Genomic DNA, 26,315 nt, shown 5'->3' on the forward strand with positions numbered 1-26,315 from the left:
ATAGAATTGTAGGGGAATGTACTACGAAAAAGGGATAAAAACCCATGTAACAGAGGGGTCATTAGAATTAGGTAGGGAATGCTATTGATTTTATCCAGAAACTCTATCACTCTGTTCGGTGACTTGAGACTTATTAGAAATCATCCTTGCCCTTAGACTGCCCTTTTGACTTTCCTACTTATGAGGGAAGTGTCCCTTTTCCGCCCATTAGTTAGATCCTGACTGATGAAGATTTGACTGCTGTCCTGAGGACAAAGACTGAACCTGTGCGCTGACCTAATCTTTGGAGGGTAACTATGACAATGCAATTGTAATTTGTCTATTTGCTTTTCTTTTCTAGGTACCAACTGCTTGCTTTTGACAGGAACCATAGCTAGATGTTTTCCAAATTTGTTGTTCTAAATTGTTTTGCATGAAGCCCAACATGCCAATGCTAATTAGTGGTTAGGACAGGTGATCATCAAATTGACGTATATAGACAAACGACCAAGACAATGCTTTGTTGAACTGACGTGATACCAATACTCTGCTATATTCTGACCTATGTTCACGCCGTGCTATATTCTAATGTTTATGATTTTTGCTTTATTGAAATCTTATCAAAGTTGCCATATCGTAACTATGCTGTTGTGTTTCTTGGCCTCGAGGTTATCGCACTTAATCTTAGATTGTAATTAATAAGGAATACAACTCATAAAATTCTATTAACTGGTGTGGTTATTCATGGCTGAAAGGTCATGGTTTGTGACGCAAATTTGATTAATCCCTTCAATGCGGGCGACGGCCACTAGCCGACGCCCGCACTACCGCCCTGGTGCGGGTCACGACCAGTGGGCGACACCAGGGAGGGTGTTAATAAATCTTCGGGTGCGTTTTTTTTTTCTTCTTTCCCCGGGAGACACAGAAGCTTCCGCGCCTCCCCCCGCCCCCACCCGCCCCTTTGTGACATCAGCGCGCCTCGCAGCGCGCTGACGTTACAAAGTTGTTTTCCCCATCGAAGCAGGAAGCAGCCTTGCAGCCGCTTCCTGCTTCAATGGGGAAAACGGCCTTCCCCACGTTCGGGAAGGCCTCGTAAGAAAGGGGAGAGGAAACAGTTTCAGGTTTCCTGCCCCCCGATCGCAGCACAGCTGCTATCGGGGGGCCAGGAAACATTTTCTGAAGGCCTCGAAGAAAGGGGAGAGTCTCCCCTTTCTTACAAGGCCTTCTGAAAGTGTTTCCTGGCCCCCGATCGCAGCTGTGCTGCGATCGGGGGCCAGGAAACACCACTAGACGCCAGGGATTTCACTTGGGGGGGTCGGCCCCCTCCAGGGGATTTTTTTTTTTCAAAATAAAAAATAAAAAAATAAATAAAAGGACAGGGGGTCGCCCGTGGGCAGGGCGACCCCCTGTGGGGGCAATATTTTTTTTAGATGTTGTAGGGTTTCCCTGGGGGCCATTTTGGCCCCCAAGGAAACCATACAACAACTAAAAAAAATAGATCTATATATAAAGATATATCTATGTACATGGATATATCTATAGATATATCGATGTAGATAGACATATATATATATAGAGATAGATCTATATATATCAATCAATCAATCAAAGAGATTTATAAAGCGCGCTACTCACCCGTGAGCGTCTCAAGGCGCTGGGGGGGGGGTCAGGGGAAGGGAAAGGGGCTTGGAGGTTCACTGTTCGAAAAGCCAGGTTTTGAGGCCCTTCCTGAAAAGAAGTAGGTTTTGGGTCTTGCGAAGGTGGGTTGGGAGGGCGTTCCAGGTTTTGGGTGCAAGGTAGGAGAAGGATCTGCCCCCGGTGGTGGTGTGTTTGATGCGGAGGACAGAGGCGAGAGAGAGGTCAGTTGAGCGGAGGTTTTGTGTGGGGGTGTGGAAGGTGATCCTCGTTGAGGTAGGCAGGGCCTGTGTTGTGGAGTGATTTGTGTGCGAGGATGAGGATCTTGAAGGTGATCCTTTTGTCAATGGGGAGCCAGTGGAGGGATTTGAGGTGTGGAGAGATGTGTTTGTGTCGGGGTAGGTCAAGGATGAGTCGTGCTGCTGAGTTCTGGATGCGTGTAGTTTGCGCTTGAGTTTTAGAGTGGTGCCGGCGTAGAGGGCGTTTCCGTAATCAAGTCTGCTGCTGATGAGTGCATGAGTGACAGTTTTTCTGGTCTCTGTGGGGATCCATTTGAATGTTTTTTTCAGTATACGGAGTGTGTTGAAGCATGAGGAGGTGAGAGCGTTGATTTGTTGGGTCATCGAGAGGGAGGAGTCTAGGATGATGCCGAGGTTGCGTGCGTGGTTGGAGGGGGTGGGTGCAGGGCCTAGCATGGTAGGCCACCATGAGGGGTCCCAGGTGTTTTTGTGTGGGCCAAAGAGGATTATTTCGGTTTTGCTTGAGTTGAGTTTCAGGTGGTTGGCTGTCATAAATATATCACTTTTGTCAATATGTGTGTGGTTTCCCTGGGGGGAAAAGGGTCAGACTTGTCTAGTGGCAGTTTTAGTGCCATAAAGAAGCGCAGAAGGTTTATATGCCTACTGCAAAGAGCAAATCTGTATTTTATGTAAATAGCTGAGTACATTAGTAAAGTCAGCCATTACCTGCGCTATAATACCAATTAAATGTATGTGCAGGGTGGAGGGCGGCTATGGAGAGATGAAGGGCACTTTTGCTGGGTGGTAACGAGGGAATCCGAGGAGGAGGGAGTGGGAGCACCAATAATGATTGTTGGACTGGGTGCAGGAGGTGCTAAAGACTGTGACGAATGGTATGTGACAAGGTGTTTTTTGAGTCTCTTGAAAGAACGTGCTGATTGAGGGAAGAAGCGCAGGTAAGGTGGCCTCTACTGTTGCACGTATCTCACACACACCATCGATTTTGTGACTGTCTACGTAGGCTGGTGTTTTAGAGCAACAGTTTAGCCAATAGCAGAGATGGCATCTTGATGGATGACTGCTGCCTGCACTCGGGTTATAGAGGACCGCTCTGACATAGGATCAGAGACTGAGACATCAGATACTGAGACAGCATCTGAGGGATAGGACAATGGCGCAGACTCTGGGAGTGATTTTTCAGTCGGAGGAGTCCCATTCGATAACTCCTCTTCCAGTACATTATGAGGGAGGTGATAAGGACAGTCCTGCTGTCCCTTCGCAAGCTGATTGTGCAACTAGGTAATAGTGGGTTAGCCCAACCCAGAGAGCAGTTGAATGTGGCGGCAAGCAGAGAGAGAGAGAGTGCTCTCTTGGGAGCTCCCCAATTTAGTTCAGCCCCAAATTCCACCACCCAAATCGTATTGTGGAGACATCAAAATTTTCTATGGCAAAACAAACTGGTTTTGTAAGGCAGGCACCTGTGTTTTTGGACCTGGATTCGGTGGCCATATAGAGAAACACACTAAACCCAAACATTTCTGGAAACTAGACATTCGGGGGAGTCCACAGAGGTGTGATTTGTGTGGATTCCCCAAAGTTTTCTTAACCAGAATACCCTGCAAAGCTGAAATGTTGAATAAAAACTCTATTTTTCTCACATTTCTGTCACACAAACTACAGGAATATGCTGGGATCCACAAAATTCCTACCACCCAGTGACTCCTCACCTGTCCTGATAAAAACACTACCCCACTTGAGTGCCTACACCTAGTGCCTGCGTCAGGAATGGATCACCCCAGGGTCAACAGCTGCCTCACGTAAGGACAAAATTGACCGTTGTGTGATCTATTCCTGTCGCGGGCACCAGGCCTACCCACACAAGTGAGGTATCATATTTATCAGGAGACTTGGGGGAACGCTGGTTGGAAGGAAATTTGTGGCTCCTCTCAGATTCCAGAACTTTCTGTCACCGAAATGTGAGGAAAACGTACTATTTTAGACACATTTTGAGGTTTGCAAAGGATTCTGGGTAACAGAACCTGGTCAGAGCCCCACAAGTCACCTCATCTTGGATTCCCCTGGGTTTCTAGTTTTCAAAAATGCGCTGGTTTGCTAGGTTTCCCCAGGTGCCGGGTGAGCTAGAGGCCAAAATCCACAGGTAGGCACTGTTTTCTATGAAAAAATGTGATGTGTCCATGTTGTGTTTTGGGGCATTTCCTGTCACGGGCGCTAGGCCTACCCACACAAGTGAGGTATCATTTTTATCAGGAGACTTGGGGGAACGCTGGGTAGAAGGAAATGTGTGGCTCCTCTCAGATTCCAGAACTTTCTGTCACCGAAATGTGAGGAAAACTTGTTTTTTTAGCCACTTTTTGAGATTTGCAAAGGATTCTGGGTAACAGAACCTGGTCAGAGCCCCACAAGTCACCCCATCTTGGATTCCCCTAGGTCTCTAGTTTTAAAAAAAGCACAGGTTTCATAGGTTTCCCTATGTGCCGGCTGAGCTAGAGGCCAAAATCTACAGGTAGGCACTTTGGAAAAAACAGTTGTGTTTTCTGTCAAAAAATGGGATGTGTCCACGTTGTGTTTTGGGGCATTTCCTGTTGCGGGCTCTAGGCCTACCCACACAAGTGAGGTATAATTGTTATCGGGAGACTTGGGGGAACACTGGGTAGAAGGAAATTTGTGGCTCCTCTCAGATTCCAGAACTTTCTGTCACCGAAATGTGAGGAAAACTTGTTTTTTTAGCCACTTTTTGAGGTTTGCAAAGGATTCTGGGTAACAGAACCTGGTCAGAGCCCCACAAGTCACCTCATCTTGGATTCCCCTGGGTTTCTAGTTTTCAAAAATGCGCTGGTTTGCTAGGTTTCCCCAGGTGCCGGGTGAGCTAGAGGCCAAAATCCACAGATAGGCACTGTTTTCTATGAAAAAATGTGATGTGTCCACGTTGTGTTTTGGGGCATTTCCTGTCACGGGCGCTAGGCCTACCCACACAAGTGAGGTATCATTTTTATCAGGAGACTTGGGGGAACGCTGGGTAGAAGGAAATGTGTGGCTCCTCTCAGATTCCAGAACTTTCTGTCACCGAAATGTGAGGAAAACTTGTTTTCTTAGCCACTTTTTGAGGTTTGCAAAGGATTCTGGGTAACAGAACCTGGTCAGAGCCCCACAAGTCACCCCATCTTGGATTCCCCTAGGTCTCTAGTTTTAAAAAATGCACAGGTTTGGTAGGTTTCCCTATGTGCCGGCTGAGATAGAGGCCAAAATCTACAGGTAGGCACTTTGGAAAAAACAGTTGTGTTTTCTGTCAAAAAATGGGATGTGTCCACGCTGTGTTTTGGGGCATTTCCTGTCACGGGCACTAGGCCTACCCACACAAGTGAGGTATCATTTTTATCGGGAGAGTTGGGGGAACGCTGGGTGGAAGGAAATTTGTGGCTCCTCTCAGATTCCAGAACTTTCTGTCACCGAAATGTGAGGAAAACTTGTTTTTTTAGCCACTTTTTGAGGTTTGCAAAGGATTCTGGGTAACAGAACCTGGTGAGAGCCCCACAAGTCACCCGATCATGGATTCCCATAGGTCTCTAGTTTTCAAAAATGCACAGGTTTGGTAGGTTTCCCTATGTGCCGGCTGAGCTAGAGGCCAAAATCTACAGGTAGGCACTTTGCAAAAAACAGCTCTGTATTCTGTCAAAAAATGTGATGTGTCTACATTGTGTTTTGGGGCATTTCCTTTCGGGGGCGCTAGGCCTACCCACACAAGTGAGGTATCATTTCTATCGGAAGACTTGGGGGAATGCTGGGTGGAAGGAAATTTGTGGCTCCTCTCAGATTCCAGAACTTTCTGTCACCGAAATGAGAGGAAAACTTGTTTTTTAAGCCACGTTTTGAGGTTTGCAAAGGATTCTGGGTAACAGAACCTGGTCAAAGCCCCACAAGTCACCCCATCTTGGATTCCCCTAGGTCTCTAGTTTTAAAAAATGCACAGGTTTGGTAGGTTTCCCTATGTGCCGGCTGAGCTAGAGGCCAAAATCTACAGGTAGGCACTTTGCAAAAAACAGCTCTGTATTCTGTCAAAAAATGTGATGTGTCTATGTTGTGTTTTGGGGCATTTCCTGTCGGGGGCGCTAGGCCTACCCACACAAGTGAGGTATCATTTCTATCGGGAGACTTGGGGGAACGCTGGGTGGAAGGAAATTTGTGGCTCCTGTCAGATTCCAGAACTTTCAGTCACCGAAATGAGAGGAAAACTTGTTTTTTTAGCCACGTTTTGAGGTTTGCAAAAGATTCTGGGTAACAGAACCTGGTCAAAGCCCCACAAGTCACCCCATCTTGGATTCCCCTAGGTCTCTAGTTTTCAAAAATGCATAGGGTTGGTAGGTTTCCCTAGGTGCCGGCTGAGCTAGAGGCGACAATCCACAGCTAGGCACTTTGCAAAAAACAGCTCTGTTTTCTGTCAAAAAAATGGGATGTGTCCACGTTGTGTTTTGGGGCATTTCCTGTCGCGGGCGCTAGGCCTACCCACACAAGTGAGGTATCATTTTTATCGGGAGACTTGGGGGAACATAGAATAGCAAAACAAGTGTTATTGCCCCTTACCTTTCTCTACATTTTTTCCTTCCAAATATAAGAGTGTGTGTAAAAAAGACGTCTATTTGAGAAATGCCCGGCAATTCACATGCTAGTATGGGCACCTCGGAATTCAGAGATGTGCAAATAACCACTGCTCCTCAAAACCTTATCTTGAGCCCATTTTGGAAATGCAAAGGTTTTCTTGATACCTATTTTTCACTCTTCATATTTCAGCAAATGAATTGCTGTATACCCAGTATAGAATGAAAACCAACTGCAGGGTGCAGCTCATTTATTGGCTCTGGGTACCTAGGGTTCTTGATGAACCTACAAGCCCTTTATATCCCCGCAACGAGAAGAGTCCAGCAGACAAAACTGTATATTGCTTTCAGAAATCTGACATCGCAGGAAAAAGTTACAGAGTAAAACATAAAGAAAAATGGCTGTTGTTTTCAGCTCAATTTCAATATTTTTTTATTTCAGCTGTTATTTCCTGTAGGAAAACTTTGTAGGATCTACACAAATACCCCTTGCTGAATTCAGAATTTTGTCTAGTTTTCAGAAATGTTTAGCTTTCCGGGATCCAGCATTGGTTTCACACCCATTCCTGTCACTAACTGGAAGGAGGCTGAAAGCACCAAAAATAGTAAAAATGGGGTATGTCCCAGTAAAATGCCAAATTTGTGTTGAAAAATGTGGTTTTCTGATTCAAGTCTGCCCGTTCCTGAAAGGTGGGAAGATAGTGATTTCAGCACCAGAAACCCTTTGTTGATGGCATTATTAGGGAAAAAACCACAAGCCTTCTTCGGCAGCCCTTTTTCCCATTTTTTGGGAAAAAACACATTTTTCACAGTATTTTGGCTATTTTCTTGGTCTCCTCCAAGGGAAACCACAAACTCTGGGTACCATTAGAATCCCTAGGTGTTGGAAAAAAAGGACGCAAATTTGGCGTGGATAGCTTATGTGGACAAAAGGTTATGAAGGCCTAAACGCGAACTACCCCAAATAGCCAAAAAAGGGCTCAGCACTGGGTGGGAAAAGGCCCAGCAGCTAAGAGGTTAATGACTCTGACTAAAGTGAAATATATTGTCGTGGTAAATATTGATGACATTATTGATATATTGATTGACATATTGATTAGCTATCTCGTCCTACGGTGTCTCTCAACTGGGTCAAAATATTCATTGGCCTAAAACGAGTCCTAATGTGTAATAAATTAACATAAAGGGACGCGTTATCAGTTCTGGTAGCAGAGCGACGGTTTGGCCCTTTGGGGCCCTAGGATGGAGAATCATTGTTTAATTTGTTTTCTGTGATAATGCAAATTGGAGGTATGATGTGTTTCTAAATTTACCATGACTTTCCCGGGATCTCAGAGCCTGCCTAAGTGAGTTGGGAATGTTCTCTGCGTCATAATTGTGTGGTATAGGGTTTTTGCGCTTGCTCAGCTTATGCCTTTTTACAGGTGATCAGTGAAGTTTGTGTGTATCTAGGCCAGGTAAATGTTGTTTTAGTAGGAGTGGGCGTACTCCACAGTATGAGAGTAGGGAAGTCGGCATACTTCACATGAGTGTGGCGCTTTGTGCTAAAAAATTATCCACATGGTTGGTTGTTTTGTACGGACCCATTGTGGTCTAAGACTCCGGAGTATATTGACAAGTGTAGGAGACACTTGGGTTTATGTTGTAATCTGTACGGTTTAATAGGTCAAATGGGCGTGGTTGACAAGTCGAGTTTGAGTCAAAACATATGTGTGAAACCTTCGATGGAGATTTGGCAAGTTCTAAAGTGCACTAGGACGAACCATTGACAAGTCGAGAGTAGAATTTGTGGGTCGAATTCTGCTTGCGTATGCGGGAGCTGAGAAGGAGAGAGTAGCGGCAGAGGCTTCAAGTGAAATCTCCATAAAGCTCTGAAGCGAATGTGTTACCCTTCCTGTAGTAAACCGGCAGATTTGTGTTGTCATTTAAGGTGCTCGCAATAATTTTGCATTAGTTTGTGTGGATTCAGTGAGGGGCGGATGAGCCGCAAGACTTTGTCAGCCGCAGTGTGTGAGTGTGACATCAGTGGTGCCACGCTGAGATAGGTTAGTTGTCGAGAGGGATCACACACGGATTGGCTGCCGTCCGTGAGAGGCTATAGGTTGAGAAAGGTGGGTGAAGAGTGTCCTGGGAATTAAGTCACTATCTGATTAAATACAAATAAGAGAAAACCGTAAAAATGAATTTTGTCAAAGCATTCAAGAGCGCTCTGAAAGGAGACGCATATATTATGTCAACTGATGGGGAGCCTACACCGCCTGAGGGTACTCCAGCTTACATGGTTATGGAGGAGAAGGGTGTTGCACCTTGTTTATGGATGAAACAGTGGCGCAAATTAACAGAGAAAGAGGGATGTTTGGCTTTCCCAGAACATGGGACGTTCAATCTGAAGGTATTAGAAAATTTAAGGTGGATGTTAAGTACACAAAAACCACCTCCGAGGCCAGCTCAATATGAGGCTCTAGTGGTTTGGGATTTGATGGCTCTTAAACATAGACAAGAAAGGTTCCAGAGGAGGCTGAAAAGGGCAGAAAAATCTTATGCAGAAGCTAGGTGGGATAATGAGAACAAAATGTGGAAACGGGGAATTGTTGACGGATTAAAATTGTTCCCAGCAATAGCACAGGGAGAAGTAATAGAGGGAAAGAAAGCCTCCTGTAAAACAGACAAAGACTCTTGTAAATCTAAGGGGAATAAGAGACCGTGGAAAGAGGAAGACGATTCAGACAATGAAGAATTAATGGACCGATTATTACATGATCGCCCGCCACCTTATGCGGTGAGCGACAGTGTTCCAAGCACTAGCGTGGGTCCTGGGAGCCAGACGCAGGAGAAGGGAGTTGCTGAAACGGTACAGACTAGTGATACGACTTCGATACAGAATGGTGTCAGTGTACCCACTGCGCCAGACATGCAGATACAGTTGCTACCACCACCGCAGATACAGAGAATATATCCAGATGTCCCAGTACTTGAGCCTACTACAAATCTGATAGTTCCGCCAGACCCGATATATACAAAATCGAGGTTAGTGCAGATTGAGTCAACTCCGAAATTACTGTCCCAGCCGCAACCACAACTGATACTGGGGTACAACCCAGTAGCTGGCCCTCCAATAGTACCGGTCCCAGGTACCTTGGAACAGACCTATGGAGTTACTGGTCCACGGAGCTTGGGACCAGGTCAGAGACCTGCCGCAATATCATTACCAATTACTGTCGGTCCACCAGTGCCATTGTATGCACAAGGCAAATCTGGCGTATGTGATCAGGGAGTAATGACCCAAGATGTGATAAGAGGAGGGTCTATAGGAACTCCCCAGATAATGCCCCCAGGAGAACAAGCAGTTGAAAAGCCGAGGTCCTTAATAGACCTTAGCCCAGTGGAAGCACCCTTGGAAGCAATGCTTCAGGCAGGGCTAGGGGTTTTAACTCCACCGACAATAAGTACGAACACTTCACAGTCGCCAATAATACAAGCAGGGAACATTTCACTGCAAGGTTTTACAGTGCAACAGCTGAATGAATGGCTAGAAAAGACTTATGCTTCACAAAAGACTACAGTGACTACAGTAGAACCGGAAAGGGTAGGGCAAGATGAGTACCTGAATTTTGTGAGACTGGGAGTGGAAGCTGCTGAACTAGTGGAAGGAACCATGGCGGTAAACAGACTGGAGTCATACACTGAGGCAGAACTGAGAGTCCTGTGCCCCAAGATTACCAAAGAAGTGGGCAAGGTGCATCAGAGATTAGCAAACCTGGCAGACAAGAACAATATTGACATTGAGAACACTAAACATTTGAAAAGAAGTTACAGATTAGACTTTGATTCAAAAGACTTTGTGCACATGAGGTCTGCTGGAATGAAGGCGCATTTAAAAGAATTATTGCAAAGTGCGCAAGTTTGGGGTGCATTAAAAAAATGGGATGGCAGATGGGCAAAGAAAAGAGATAAGGAAAAGGGTGACAGCCCAGGGGCAAGTCAGACCAAAGCCTCACCCGATATAGAATCAGTAAAAATATTACCCATGAGAGAAACAGCTGGTGGTGTTTTAATCCATTTGCCATGGACCAGAGGAGACATCCCATCTTTTACTAACGATTATCCAAGGTTGAGGGAGAAACCGATCGAGTGGTATCAGCAAACGGACAGGTTCATGAAACTTACAAAGTCTCTCTGGGAAGACTTGAATACCTTGTTTGAGATCATTGTTCCGCCTGATTTGTGGCTTGAGTGCAAAAGAGGGGTAGACTGGCCGATGAGGGAGCCAGCAAGAGATAAGGTGACGGGAGCACCTACTGAAGAGGTGATGAAATACTATCATAAGGTGATTGAATTTTTGAAACAAAAGGTGTCGCCGAAAGTGACTGATTGGCAGAAAATTGACCGGACCTCACAAGAGGTTAAGGAATCTATACATGCTTACTATGAGAGATTGTTGAAAGCATTCAAACATTACAGTGGTACTGAGACCACTGAGCAGAAAGACATGAACCATCTCGTGTTAAGATTTGTTGAAGGGCTGAGACCAGAGGTCAGTCAGATGATTAAGAATCATTGTTGGCAAGCGAAGCCGATTGATGAGGTGTTGCAGTATGCGAAATATTGTAGCGACGAAATTGAGCTGAAACAGAAAAAGCTGAAGGAAAAAGTGATGGTGATGCAGATAAGGGCTGCACAGGCAGGAATACAGGGAAATGGAATTCAACAGATGATACAGCAGCAACCGCAAATGAATGGTGTGTTTCAGGCGCAGCCGAGGGGTCGTGGCAGAGGGTTTGTGAATTGAGGTCCAGACTTGAATACTATTGTGGTTCAAAATGACGCGCAAGGGATGAAAAAGATGTCACCATGTCACGCGTGCGGGGGCGTGGGGCACTGGAAACGGGAGTGCCTGAATGTGGTGCAGAATGGTGTCGTTCAACAAAACATCAATGTTGGTACATTGCAGAATGTAAGAGGTCCAAAACTGAGGCATCAAAATCCGAATTTTCTAAATAACCTGGTACAGATGCAAAGGGTACAGCCCATGCAGCAGATGCAAATGCCGCGTGTTCAGCCAGTACAAGTGCAGCAAGTACAACAGCAGGTTCCCATGGTACCTAGACAGCAAATGCAATTACCAATGGCTCCGATGGGACAGCAGCAGGTGATGCTTCCTCAACAGGTCACAGGTCAGGTAATGAGTCAAAATAATACAGTACAGCAATTCCCATTACGAGGTGAAAATGGCATGAATGAAGAGTGGTCGGATGACAGCTCAGATAGTGAAGAATGCAGGCTTGCAGCATCCCTAGAGGTAGACCAGAGGGGTCCCCATGTGGAAGGGAAGGTAATGGGTTACAAAGTTTCATTCTTGGTCGATACCGGAGCTACACGCTCTACAGTTAGAAGTGCGGAGGTTCTGAAACTACCACTTTCGGGGCTTACCATAAGGGTAGTCGGAGTAGCAAACCAGTACCTGACAAATCCGATTACAGATCCAGTGCAAGTTGAGATCGGCAACTTCCAGGGACTGCATAGGTTTGTAGTCTGTGATTCGAGTCCGGTATCCCTATTGGGAAGGGACTTACTGTTCAAGACAAAATGTTCGATTACCTGTTCCAATGATGGAATTGAAGTACAGACAAATAGTGATGATGAAGGGGATGAAGGCCAGTTCTCAGAGGAAGAAACAGGGACGGCTAATGAGGATTATCCTTTAATTACCTTGTTTCCGATGCTTACAATGATTGACCTACCTGTCGAGCTACAGGGAACTGTGACAGAGAAAGTGTGGGATCTGACAGGAAAGGAAGTGGGACTAATAAAAGGTGTGGAACCAGTTAAAGTACAAGTGAAGCCAAATGCAGTGTTTCCCCAGGTGCCACAATATCATATGGCACAAGATGTTCTTATTGAAGTGTCACAAATAATTGCAGATTTTCTGAAACAGGGAGTCCTGAAAGAAGTTTTGAGCAGTCCATGTAACTCTCCGATAATGGGTCTGAAAAAGCCCTGTGAGAAAGTCCGAATCGTACAAGATTTGAGGAAAATAAACGAGATTGTGGTAAAATGTTGCCCCATAGTGCCCAATCCAGCAGTGATCATGTTTCAGGTTCCGTGTGATGCTGAGTGTTTCACCGTTATAGACCTGTCACAAGCCTTCTTTTCGGTACCTCTTCATGAGGACAGCCAATTTTTGTTCAGTTTCAAATTCCTGGATAAGGTGTACAGTTGGTGCAGAATTCCACAAGGGCTTTCTGAATCACCGTCCATCTTCAATCAGATATTGAAAAAGGATTTGGAATCCTTAGTACTGCCTTTTAACTCGACCCTAGTGCAGTACATCGATGACTTGCTGATTGCATCCAAAACAAGGGATAACTGTAAATATGACACAATTGCCTTGCTGAATCATTTGGGAAAGAACGGACATAAGGTGTCACCCAAGAAGCTGCAGTACTGTCAGAAAGAGGTGAAATACTTAGGGCATCTGATTGAAAGAGGGTCCAGGAGAATATCGAAGGAAAGAATAACAGCCATTTTGCAAATGAACCCTCCAATAACAAAAAGGGATGTCAGAATGTTTCTGGGTATGGTGGGCTACTGTCGCCAGTGGATTCCCAACTTCTCGATTATCTCAAAACCTTTGATAAAGCTGACAGGTAAAGAGATCAAGGATGAGCCATATACCATAGCTTTGACCAAAGAAGAGCTTGAGTCATTCATGGAATTGAGAGAGTGCATGTGCAGGGCACCAGCATTAGGTATGCCTGATTATACGAAGCCTTATCTACTGTTTTGTCATGAACGTGATGCTTGTTCTTTGTCTGTCTTGACACAGGTCCACGGAGGTGCAAATCGCCCTGTAGCATATTTTTCAGCTACCTTGGACCCCGTCGCAGCAGCCTTACTAGGTTGCTTGCGCGCAGTCGCAGCAGTTGGTCAGAGCCTTACACAATGTGAAGGCATAGTGATGGGATACCCCCTAACAGTAATGGTTCTGCATTCAGTTGAAATTCTGTTAACTCGAACCAAAACCCAGCACATGACAAATGCTCGACTTACCAAATATGAGACAATTATACTGGGGTCACCAAATGTTTCTCTGAAATGATGTACTGTGTTAAACCCAGCAACTCTACTTCCTGTTGAAAGTACTGAAGTCAACAACGAAGAAGAATTTGAGCATGATTGTCTTGAGGTAACGGAATTATGTACCAAACCACAACCTGATATTCAAGACACACAATTAAAAGGAAATGATTGCATTATGTTTGTTGATTGGTCTTGTTTGAGAGATTCTATCGGAACACCGAGAGCTGGTTACGCTGTATGTACCATAGCAGGTATCATTGAGGCTTCCTGGCTCGAGAAAGTGTTTTCTGCACAAGTGGCAGAATTAATTGCCCTTACTAAGGCATGCCAAGCAGCTGTGAATCTGAGAGTCACTATCCATACTGATAGCAGATATGGATTCGGAATTGTACATGATTTCGGGCAACTATGGTCACAGAGAGGTTTTATGAACTATTCTGGTTCTCCTGTGAAAAATGGTGAACAAATAAAGGATTTGTTACATGCGATTCAGTTACCTCTCGAAATTGCCGTGGTGAAATGCAATGCTCACGTTAAGTCACAAGACTTTGTGTCCATGGGAAACAGTTATGCAGATCAAGTCGCAAGGTTTTGCGCATTGAACTGTATATCGTTCAAGGAACAGTGGGAATTGTTACTGCAAACTGAAAATGACACATGTATGAACCTTGCATTAATGGTAGTTGAGCTAAAAACATTACAGAGTCGTGCTAGTAAAGAGGAAAAACGCTCCTGGTAAAGAATGCAATGTGTACAGAGGGCTGACGATTTGTGGGTCTCAGAGGAGGGGAAACTAGTTTTGCCAAACAGTCTTCTGTCGCAATTCGCAAGGTTATATCACGGACAGGCTCACCTTGGGAGAGATGCAATGATCAGGTCATTCAAAATCGATTGGTTTAACCCAAAGTTCAGACATGGCACAGAGGTTACCTGTCACAGGTGCATCATCTGTCAACAGATGAATGCTGGAAAAGGGACTGTGGTAACTTTGAGCCACATTGGGAGAGCTGGTGGTCCATTCAGCAAAATGCAAATGGACTTCATTGAGATGCCTGTTTGTGGAGGATTGAAATGCGTGTTTGTGATTGTGTGTGTTTTCAGTCACTGGATTGAAGCCTACCCCACACCTAGAAATGGCAGTCTCACAGTTGCAAAGCTACTACTTAGGGAACTAATTCCAAGGCTCGGGTTTCCAGTCTCTATAGAGTCAGATAGGGGCAGGCACTTCGACAATGAGGTGATTAAACGTCTGTGTGCCGCACCAGACATCGAACAAAAGCTGCATTGTAGCTACCGCCCTGAAGCATCAGGACTAGTAGAGCAAATGAATGGTACTCTGAAGTCGAGAATGGCAAAGATGTGCGCAGCCACCAATATGAAATGGCCAGATGCATTGCCCTTAGTGCTGATGTCAATGAGGAACACCACCGATAAGAAGACAGGACTGTCCCCCCATGAGATCCTAATAGACAGAGCCATGAGGTTGCCAGCAGTGCCTGCAAATGGTCTAGTGAATATCACAGATGATATGGTGTTGGACTACTGCAAAGGTTTGGCTGATGTGATTCGCTCTTTCTCTCACCAGGTAGAGGCTAACACATTGCCACCGATTGGAGATCCAGGTCACACCCTACAGGCCGGTGACTGGGAGGTTGTCAAGAAGCACGTGAGAAAGTCGTGTTTGGAGCCGCGTTGGAAGGGGCCGTATCAAGTATTCTTGACAACAACTACTGCTGTAAAATGTGCAGGCGTTCCTAACTGGATACATGCCAGTCACACAAAGAAGATGACGTGTCCAACTGATGAGGAACTTGAAGTTTCCGGCACAACAAATCCAGAAAGGGAAGTCTCAGGGCTAGAAAACAGCCAAGAGAGAACTGAGACTGAAGGAGAGCCCACTGAGAACAGCCTCATCCCTCAAACAGTGAATGAGTTCGAGAGAGGTGACAGAGTGCCTATCTCAGTAGAGGCGGCAGGAGAACTAAGTCAAGGAGAGGTTCTCCCAGAAGTAGATGGATACGGGTTAGAACTCGAACCCGTTACAGATCAAGAAGAAAAAGAGAAGGGGAAATAATAGAAGGAGATCAGAGTGTACCAGCATCCCCTGAGCCAGTTGCAGGTCCATCAAGTGAGAACACCATATTACAAGAGGAGGGTGCTGTCCAGCGTACTGAAAAGACAAATCGGAAAAAGACGCATAAGGGTGATAACTGGCCAGAGAAACCGGTTTTAAGAATAAGAAGTAGACCAGGTGAAACAATAACAGAAGAGACTAATACATCCCGAGTGAAAGATCTAAGTGAAGGAGAACTGCAAGGTGAACGCAGATTGAAAAGAAAGAGAGTCGCAAATCGAAGATATACCGGTCCTGAATGGGCGTATGCTACAACATCTGAATGGCAACAAGAATTCCTAGCATTCTGTTTTGATCGAGAAGTACCGGGTCAATACTACGGTACCTGAATTAACTCAAAGAAAAGACTTTGTTAAAATCGAAAACTGAAAACCAAGAGAAAGAGACTTATGAATTACCGGATGTGACAAAAGAACCTGATTTGACTTTGTGAAACCTGATTATGACAAGCTGCTAACCTGATTTGACAAAGGGGTCCTGGAGCGAGTGAAAACGCTGTAAATACACGCAGAGAGCGAGAGAAAAAAAAAAGTTCTATATCATCCTCGAGTTCATTATTATTCTGCTATCTGATTCTATACAGACATGACTTATAATAGAGGTAGTAACAATAAAAGTAAGGTGTGTGGTTGGTAAAGTCTTTGAATAGGTATTTTTTGTGCAATAATAATTGTGGGAGTGATTGTGGGAATGCCGTGGTTAGATAAAAAGACGCTACTTCAAAACCTGAAACTATAACACTAACACCGTGGTAGAGGTTTGAGCAGGATGCAAGACATTTGCATGAGGGAACTAATTCTAAAGGGGAACTTTCTACTAATGTCTTCTATCGCTTGCTAAATGAGTATGTTGAGACCAGGGATGCGAAAGACTGTTATGTGTGCACCAAGATCCCTTCATCTGTGCAAGAAGGGGTTACCTACCATAGCCTTCCTCTAACATACGGGATTAGCTGTAGTTTGCTACTAACCAGATTCTATAATCAAGAGCATGTACAATACTTCTATTCAAATCTGGATGTTGTGTTTTCCTTTGTGCCTGTGATTGAGTTCTTGAACAAGTTAGCTAAAGAGCATGACATAAAAATAGTTAGAGGTTTCTTCGAACCAACGCTTACATGTGGAACTGCTTATGAACATCGCAACAATCTGACCTGTTTGCTGTCACCTGTAGAGAAAAGCTTCTGAGATCACACTGATGATAGACGTAAAGCATTAAAAGAAAGATTAGAAAAAGGATTAGAAAAACGCACATATGCAAACGACTATGCTTACACCGCAATCAAAACGCAAGGCAAATTAGCTATAGATGTATTACATGTAGGTAGGCTTTGTATATATAGGCCAAAATCTGAGCAGGACAATTTGTTTGTGGGAACAAGTGAATGTAGACATGTGTTTTTGTTTCATTGTAAATGGACATTTATGTTGAATGGGCAGGATCCAGCGATCCCTGGGATCTATTATATCTGTGGACTTAATGCTTATTATCGTCTCCCTAAGGGATGGTATGGGACATGTTATTTGGGAATAGTTTTCCCAAAGATTTACCAGATTGATGATTTGAAACAAATACCTAAAACGTCTGAATTACAACATGCTAGGCAAAAACAAGAATCAGTGGCTGCTGTCATTGGTGATATATTTGGAGCTATAATTCCTTCAGTAGGGGTTATCTTGAATTCCTTGAAAATCCAAAAGTTGTCTACTATTGTGGATAACATGCTGACAAACTTTACAGGGGCTATACTCCTAATGGATACTGAACTTGCTGCAGAAAGAGCCATGACTCTTCAAAATCGGCTTGCTTTAGACATTCTTTTAGCAAAGAATGGAGGGGTCTGCAAGATGCTCAACGAGCGTCATTGTTGCTCATTCATTCCAGATAACAGTAAAAAGATTAGAGGTATGCTTACTAACCTAACTAGAGATAGTGCAGATTTGAAATATTTGAAGGAACTTGGAGTGTGGGAGAAATTCGGAAAAGGAGTTGCTAGAGTGGGAAGCTGGTTTACAAATATTTGGAACGGGGTACTTGCAAAAATACTAGGGGGTCTATTAATTGTTCTGGCCTGTCTATTAGGATTATGGGGGGGCATGCAAAATTAATGATAAAATTTAAAGAAATTGGACCAAGAGAACCAGGAGAAATGACGTAAGTGAACGAGAGAAAATGTTAATGAAATTTGGGAAAGCTCACATAAGGGACAAGATGTTGAAATGCGCATAATGCGTAAAGTGAAAAATTAAAATGAAAGGTTAAAGGAAAAGTTTGTGTGATGACGAGCGTCATCAGAGGAGGGACTGAGAGAGCGTAGCCTACATAACCTATATTAAAATGAAATGATTATATATCAATGTGTGATGATGCTGCATAGAAAACTATAATAATAGAGATTTGCTTAAACGCGCACATGAATTACGACCACGAAGAGTGGCAACAAATGTATACGCAAACTAATAATGACGAATAAAATGTTTATGTTATGATCAATTAAGCCTATATTAACATCTATATTGTTGAATCTGTATTGAAACTCTTTATAGGCCTTAAGTTAGCGGGAGCTGCGGTTTTAGCTGCCCAGCTCTCATATTAAATGCATTTTCAGTTTTTCCAGTGTGCTGACTTGCAAAGGGCCATGACCCTGCAAATGTTCTTTTTCTTCAGAACTTGGAAGATGAATGTAACAATGCAAAATCCGTTCCCAAGCGCATATTCGGTGCCTTGGTTGAAAAAGTTATGAGTAAATTGAAACAAATGTAGATTAAAGAAATGTACAAGGTCACATAGACCGATGGACAATGAATCTGCTGACCCAAAGTACGTGCCAAGGAATGAAGTAACGCCGGATGTGCCACCTCTGAAGATGTCAATTATCAAGACCAATCAAAAACTCGCAAATTAATGTGGGGTGACAATTGGGATTACCAAATGTTAAATTTGATAGGTTAAAGATAGTGGGCTATAGTAAATGTCCAATAGAATTGTAGGGGAATGTACTATGAAAAAGGGATAAAAACCCTTGTAACAGAGGGGTCACTAGAATTAGGTAAGGAATGCTATTGATTTTATCCAGAAACTCTGTCACTCTGTTCGGTGACTTGAGACCTATTAGAAATCATCCTTGCCCTTAGACTGCCCTTTTGACTTTCCTCCATATGAGGGAAGTGTCCCTTTTCCGCCCATTATTAAGATCCTGACTGATGAAGATTTGACTGCTGTCCTGAGGACGAAGACTGAACCTGTGCGCTGACCTAATCTTTGGAGGGTAACTATGACAATGCAATTGTAATTTGTCTATTTGATTTTCCTTTCTAGGTACCAACTGCTTGCTTTTGACAGGGACCATAGCTAGATGTTTTCCAAATTTGTGTTCTAAATTGTTTTGCATGAAGCCCAACATGCCAATGCTAATTAGGGGTTAGGACAGGTGATCATCAAATTGACGTAAATAGACAAACGACCAAGACAATGCTTTGTTGAACTGACGTGAAATCAATACTCTGCTATATTCTGACCTATGTTCACGCCGTGCTATATTCTAATGTTTATGATTTTTGCTTTATTGAAATCTTATCAAAGTTGCCATATCGTAACTACGCTGTTGTGTTTCTTGGCTTTAAGGTTATCGCACTTAATCTTAGATTGTAATTAATAGGGAATAAAACTCATAAAATTCTATTAACTGGTGTTGTTATTCATGGCTGAAAGGTCATGGTTTGCGACGCCAATTTGATTAATGACTCTGACTAAAGTGAAATGTATTGTTGTGGTAAATATTGATGACATTATTGATATATTGATTGACATATTGATTAGATATCTCGTCCTACGGTGTCTCTCAACTGGGTCAAAAGATTCATTGGCCTAAAACGAGTCCTAATGTGTAATAAATTAACATAAAGGGACGCGTTATCAACAGAATGTCTCCCTCTATCTTCCAGGTGTAGCTAGATTTCAACAATTGTGTGATTTTGGAATGAAATAACACTTACATCCTGCAGCATTATGTTTTTCAGGTCTCTGGATGTCTTGTTCTTTTTAGATTACATATTTTGATGAACAAATTTAATTTAAATTTTGGGAGGATTGGTTGAAATTTCATTTTATGTGAAAAATAAAAATGTTTGAAATGTACTACTTTTATGATAAAATATCAACAAAAATTATATAATAGTCTTCTATACCTAAGATGAGATCTCTGTGTGTCTCAGAAAATATTTTATAGCACATGCTTCATAAGAGACATTTACTTTTCTTCCATATTAATAGATGTTCTGTGGCATTTAATTTGTGCTTTGTATCAAATGTTTTTTTTCTTGAGCAAAAGCATAAGTTTAGAACTGAACTGAACTGAAGGAGTATAACTAGAGAACTAAAGTAAAGTATACATTCAATGTATGGTTAGTAGAAACAAATTATACTTTTAGGAGGTGTCTGGCTAAATGTTTTGAAACATAATCCATTCCCGGACTATGTGTTTCATTTAATGAAAAAATCCATAAACAACTCTCAAGGATCAGAAGCAGAAGACCAAAAGTAAATGGCATTGTTTAGACTAGACAACAGACACAGGCCTTCTCCATCAATGCTCCCAGGATGTGAAAGAGCACTCCTGTATCTATCAGGGCCTCACAAACTCTGCTCAGGAACGCGCTATAGACACACCTATATAAAGAGCACTACATCACAATGCAGTAACAGTTCACTTCTCTGAGAACCCCTTGTCCCTCCAATCAGTCGTTGACACAGCATAGGGTTTCGCAGTGGAAAGGATAGGATTACATCTTTAATTACTATACCTTCATCGGCTTCATCCCAATTATCTTCAGGCAGAAAAATGGAAACACTCCAGAGGCCGGGCTTACATCCCCTCACCCACCAAAAAAAGTGTCAAAAATGGGAGCTGCGGCCAATGGCCAATAGGTCAAGAGACCCAGTGTTCAAAAAAGTTTGGGAACCACTGACTTAACACCTTGTGAGTGGGGATGCCGTTGAAAGCCTTTCGTGATAACTAATGTCTCGGACCTTCACTGTCCCAGAACCGGCCATGAAGGTGCATGTTCTGTCTTCAGTGCAGGGCCATTGAGCCATACCAAGCTCTCCCAGATGTGCCCAAGACATGGCCAAAAAACCATCAATGTCCCCTACCTGTCCCATCTGGTCAGGAACACTTGCTGCACTCCCTGCCCTGCCAAAAACCCCACTCTTGTTCTCTGGCACTCTCAACCACCTACCCCTCTGTTAACTCCACTATCAGGGGCCCCCTGGCCATGTCAACTTATGCTTGCCCTGTTCGCATCCTTGTCAGCAATTCCCCAACTGCAGCTCTGCCTGCAGCGTGCCCTTCAAGGCAACATTCATGTAAGACCCTACATTCATTCTGGGCCTCCCGGCCTCCAACCGAGAAATCAATGGGCAGGTCATTTTCCATGCATTCCCTGCAGTCCCCATGTAGTGGTGCCACCTCACCGATGTGCGCAGGCACCACACGGACACATGCCTCTCTCTGCCAAAAGGCCCCGCTAAGGCCCCTCTCAAACTCTGTCTCCCCCATTGCTAACACCCTGCCTGATGAGCGAACCATTGGCCCACCGGTAGATGAGCCCACAGGCGCTGACAACACTTTCAAACTTTCCTCCTCTGCACATGCCGCGGAGCCGCCCTGGCCCATCCTCATGCTTGCATTTAATTTGAAAGCTGTGGCAGCCACCCGTTGGGGCCTCTCAGCCATAGAGGAACGGCTCGCCAGTGTCTACGCACATACCTGCTTCTTGTCACTCTTCTTTCTAAATTTTATTTTGGGTGGAAAGCAACCCAGAACAGCCATTGCCAGTCCACCAGCAGATTATGGCTGCAGCCATGGCTGCTTGGCGACCCACACCTAGTCCAACACTCCAGGCTGCAAGAGGTCAATCATCCCCTCCACTTCCAGAGTCAAAAAGGTCTCAAGGACCCTCTTACTCTGTGTGCTAATAACAGGCCCAATAACTTCAAACTATTTACCCAGAAGAAAAAGCTACCTATCTCCTTACTGACATGCCATTCTAAAGTGACCTTCCTGTGGGACCCTGCCTACCTATGCTACTCTAACAGCCCTACCCCCCTGGCTATCTTGACCAATTCCTTTTGTACTGACTAAAGGACTTCACTACCAAACGGAAAACCGGGGGTTGCAAGCTTGTGCCTACCACCCTCCAAACTCCCATCGGAGTGCTTTGTGCAAAGAGCGTTACAGAAGCATCAGTGCAAGGAGTCACTTTGAGCTGGCATGAACACATTGAAGTGTTAAACTCTTTACGTAGAATGTAGGCACTTAATTGTTGATGGAACATTCATGTGATGGAGTGTGATGAGTGCTGCTACTTTTTTTACTTTCTGACCTCCAGCTTGGCATAGTATAGCAGCTATTTTGGGAGTTCCCACAACAAGCATTGTGTATAGACACCACATAAGCAGGCACATAGTTTAACAGTGTTTTACACACTTTAAAATTAATATCATCTACGAATCCAGGTTGGCACAATCAGTAATTCGCACACTGTGTTGGTGTACATATTTGTATTTACAGAAAAATACAATTATGTATGTGACTCAGTGATTCGCTCTTTTCAGATAATATCATCTGTGAATCCAGGTTGGCACAATCAGTGATTTGTATACTGTATCTCCGTAAATATATCTATATACAGAGTAATAGAATTATATATGTGACTCATGAAAGATATTACTGCACCTCGATAATTTCTACCATGTCCTGAGGAATCATCTCTTGATTCATATTTTGAAGCAATAGGGGGAGATGTTTACACTGACAGAGGAAAGTTTGCTCATTTAAAAGATTATCTGGGAAAAGAGAAGGGTTCTGAGCTATTTACCACTTTTGTCACATTCAGTTATAGAAGTTGAGGCTGAAGAAGAGTCAAATCTGCAATAAAAAAACTTAACATACATTACAGGAAAAAGGTGAATGGAGTTGTGTCCAGGCATACGTTTCTAGGGAGAGGTCAATTGCTGAATGAATCTACAGACTGTTTTGTAAGAGAGTTAAGAGTATTGACCACAAAATATAACTAAGGTTCCTTTGAATATAAAATGCTAAGAGACCACGTGGGGCATTACATGTGGGATGCTAAGTTACATGAAAAGTTATTATTAGAGAAAAACTTAACATTAGAAAAAACAATTGATAGTGCACACCAGTTTGAGGAAATGTAGTGGGTATCAGAGAGTTAGCTCACAAGGTCACAGATGAACAGCAAATAGTCAAAACTGATGTAGCAAATAAAAATCCCGCCAGTGGTGACAGCACGCCTAAGGCTGGAGTAAATAGCAGAATGATATGAGAAAAAAGGAATATGTATGTTTTTAAATGTGGCTTATGTGAACATCTATCAAATAATATCACACCTAGCTATTGGTCAAGTTTGTAGATATTGCAAAACTAAAGGGCATTATGCAGGATTGTGTGAAAATCAAAAATGAGGTGATGTGGACAAGAATGATTCTGTATCAGGTTTGAGTTACATAAAAGAAGTTCAACAACATATGGACAAAATATCTGATGAGTACATTTATATGAAATTAATGAGAATGAGAAGAATGCAGCTTTTTGTATGGTAAATACTGGAGATATAAAAGTAATTGCTCCTTAGAGGGGGAAGCATACATTGATTGGGGATGATTTATTACGTTATTTTCCTGATTGTACGCCCCCACACACTTGTTGCCTGGTTTTTGGATTCAACTTGAATTGGAGTGCACTGAGATCCTGCTAACCAGGTCCCCAGTGCCAGTGTTTTTCCCTACAAATTGCAAAGGTATTGATACAATTGGCAACACCTTTAGCTGCCACTATAAGTCCTGAGTAAGTGGTACTTAGGTACCCAGGTCTCAGGGTACTAAGGGTAGGCCCCTGAGGGCAGCAGCACTGACTGTGCCACCCTCAAGGGCCATGCATCCAGATACACCCAGCACTGCCATTTCAGGCTGAGTGTCCTGGTGCAATCCTGGATTGGAAACTCAACATGACACACAACCTGCGTGTCCTGTCCACTATACACTGCATACAATAAAGGTAAGTCACCCCTCTGGCAGGTCTTCCAGCCCTAAGGCAGGGTACTCTATACTGTATGCGTGGGCATATGTGTATGAGCAATAAGCCACTACTGTGTCCTTGCCAAACCTTGGACATGATAAGTGAACAGAGCAGCCATTTTAATACATGTGCCGGACACTGGTCAGTATGAGTTTCATATCTACATGAAGGCTACTCTGAACACTGGTTTGTTTGCTATAAAAAAACTCAGAATGATAAATCCAGTCTGGTACCAGCATTAGATGTATCCCAAAACACACTCAGGGGTCATCTTAGAGGTGCCTTCTGCAAAAGCTACCTTCTCTGGCATGGTTGCTGGCCAGTCACAACCAGCCTGCCACCACCAGACAATATTCTGGAACCCTAGGGTGAGAGATCTTGTTCTCTGGGTCCCAGAACAAATCTCTTCCGGGGTGGAGGTGTAAACACCCTGTCCCTCAGGAATGTGCACTCCCCTGCTAGCAAGCTTCAAAGGGCTCTGTACCCTTGAAACTCAACCCCCAAGCCTGCTGCTAGCGGCAGATGGCTGCTCTCATTGTAAATCCCCTCTTTTGGAGGGAGTAATGGCAGAAAAACACACAAAGTACAGAAGGAGTGATCAGCTCCAGCTTGCACCACCACTAAGGTGTATGTGAGGTGATCCCTCCATTTCATTTTCCTCTATCTTGCATGGAAGGAAAATAGCCAATCAGGTGTAGGGAAGTGACCTCTGCCCACATGAAAGGGTCCCTTGATGGGTGTAGCCACCCTAGGGAAGATGACCCATTGGTCACTAGTAGGTACTCCCCTAAACACCCACTAAATACAATATTTAGTGGGCATCCCTGCTGCACAAGAAGAAGATGCCCAGCCCCACAAGCTGCACCCAGGACTCAACAATCGCTGTAGAGGGGTTTCTTGGACACTGGATGGACTCTACAAACCCCCAGAGGACCTTCACACTTCAAAAGATTGCCTAAGATCTCCCTCCAGTGTGAACGCACCACTCTCCTGCAACAAAAAATCAAAGACCAAGGAACCGGATGCCACAGCCAGACCAAACTCCACCCGATAAACCATGAGGACAAATCCCGCAAGTGTGCCAAGTTTGGTGGGACTGCTCCCTCCGGTGGCCGAACCACACTATTGCCCCAGGTAGTGGTTGTCTAACATCAAACATCGAGAAGAACAGTTCATTCTGGACTGTAAAAGGACAAGGAGGAAGCCCCAGCCAAGGGACTTCAGAAACCACCAGGACCTCCCATCAGAGTGCCACTGCTGGCCTGCAAGTGACCCTCAAAGTGACCTACCTCCTGCCCGCAAGGGCTTGCACGCAGCTTCTGGCTCACCGATTTGCTCATCACCCAGCCGCCCTATGCTCCGCACCAAAGATCCAACTGTGCCTTAAGGGTATCCCACCCCTTGTAACCTTGACACTCCAGGGGATCCCCCAGACTTACCTGTAAGTCCACCTTTGCACTGCTGTTCCAAGAGGTCCCCTGCAGTGGCCTGTCACCAGCTCCAATGACTTTCTGCAGCTTCTTTTGCCAAAACTGGGAGTCACCGGAACTTCTCCAGCAGGTCTGTGGTGCCCACTCTCGACCTCAACATTCCTGTAAAAGGAGACATTGGTAAACACATTACTTGATTTTATATGCATTTTTAAATAAGTTCTCCATTGTTTCCTATCATGCGTATCTACTCACAAAAAGACTATTTTTGCTAAAATTCTAAAATTCCTAACTTAAAAAGTGCTTACCCAATTTGATGATCTTGCTTTTAAAATTTTATAAATATCTCGTATACTTGTGTTAATTGGTCTCAAGTTATTCTTTTGAGTGTGTGTCTTGATGTATTGATACTGTGAGTACAACAAATGTTTTGCACTTCTCCAAGATTAGCCAAAAATTAGAGCATTAGGTGGTCTAGTTTTACCTCTCTAAACCAATGTGTGGATGTCTATATGGGCCAGTACCGAGTCTTCGGCCACGGTGGCGGAAATCTTCACATATCGGGCTCTCTAGAGGGGGACCTGTACGTGGGCTTGACTGCAGCATGCAAGCTGCATTCTAACAAAGACTACTGTGTGGCACATGGCGCCGAAGACTCAATACTGGCCCATATAAACCACAATTTACACTTTGGAGAGTTTAAGGGGGAATAAGGAACTTCGTTCCAGGCATACTGGCATTGTTATCTCCAATTGGTCCTGATGAGGCCCAGAAGGGATGGGGCCGAAACGCGTTAACAATAGGATTTTGTGAGGTTGCAATAAAATACTAAGGAACCAAAGACTATACTACATATTATCTCAAAATTAGAAGGAATTACATCCATAAATGAGATATGTGTCTTCTTAAAAGCAACCATCACTGTTTTGTAGATTTATGCGTCATATAAATGGATAATCACACTGTGATTAAATCTTTTGGAGAGCAACTATACCGTTAGCCAGGCAGACCAATGTAATTTCAATTTAAGTATATCTGTTTAAATTGATGTATTTGTTTTAGCTGTTGTTTGAAATAGATTGTTTGTTTTCAATGTTTTCTCGCCTT

This window comes from Pleurodeles waltl, chromosome 11, assembly GCF_031143425.1.
Source record: "Pleurodeles waltl isolate 20211129_DDA chromosome 11, aPleWal1.hap1.20221129, whole genome shotgun sequence".
NCBI lineage: Eukaryota > Metazoa > Chordata > Amphibia > Caudata > Salamandridae > Pleurodeles > Pleurodeles waltl.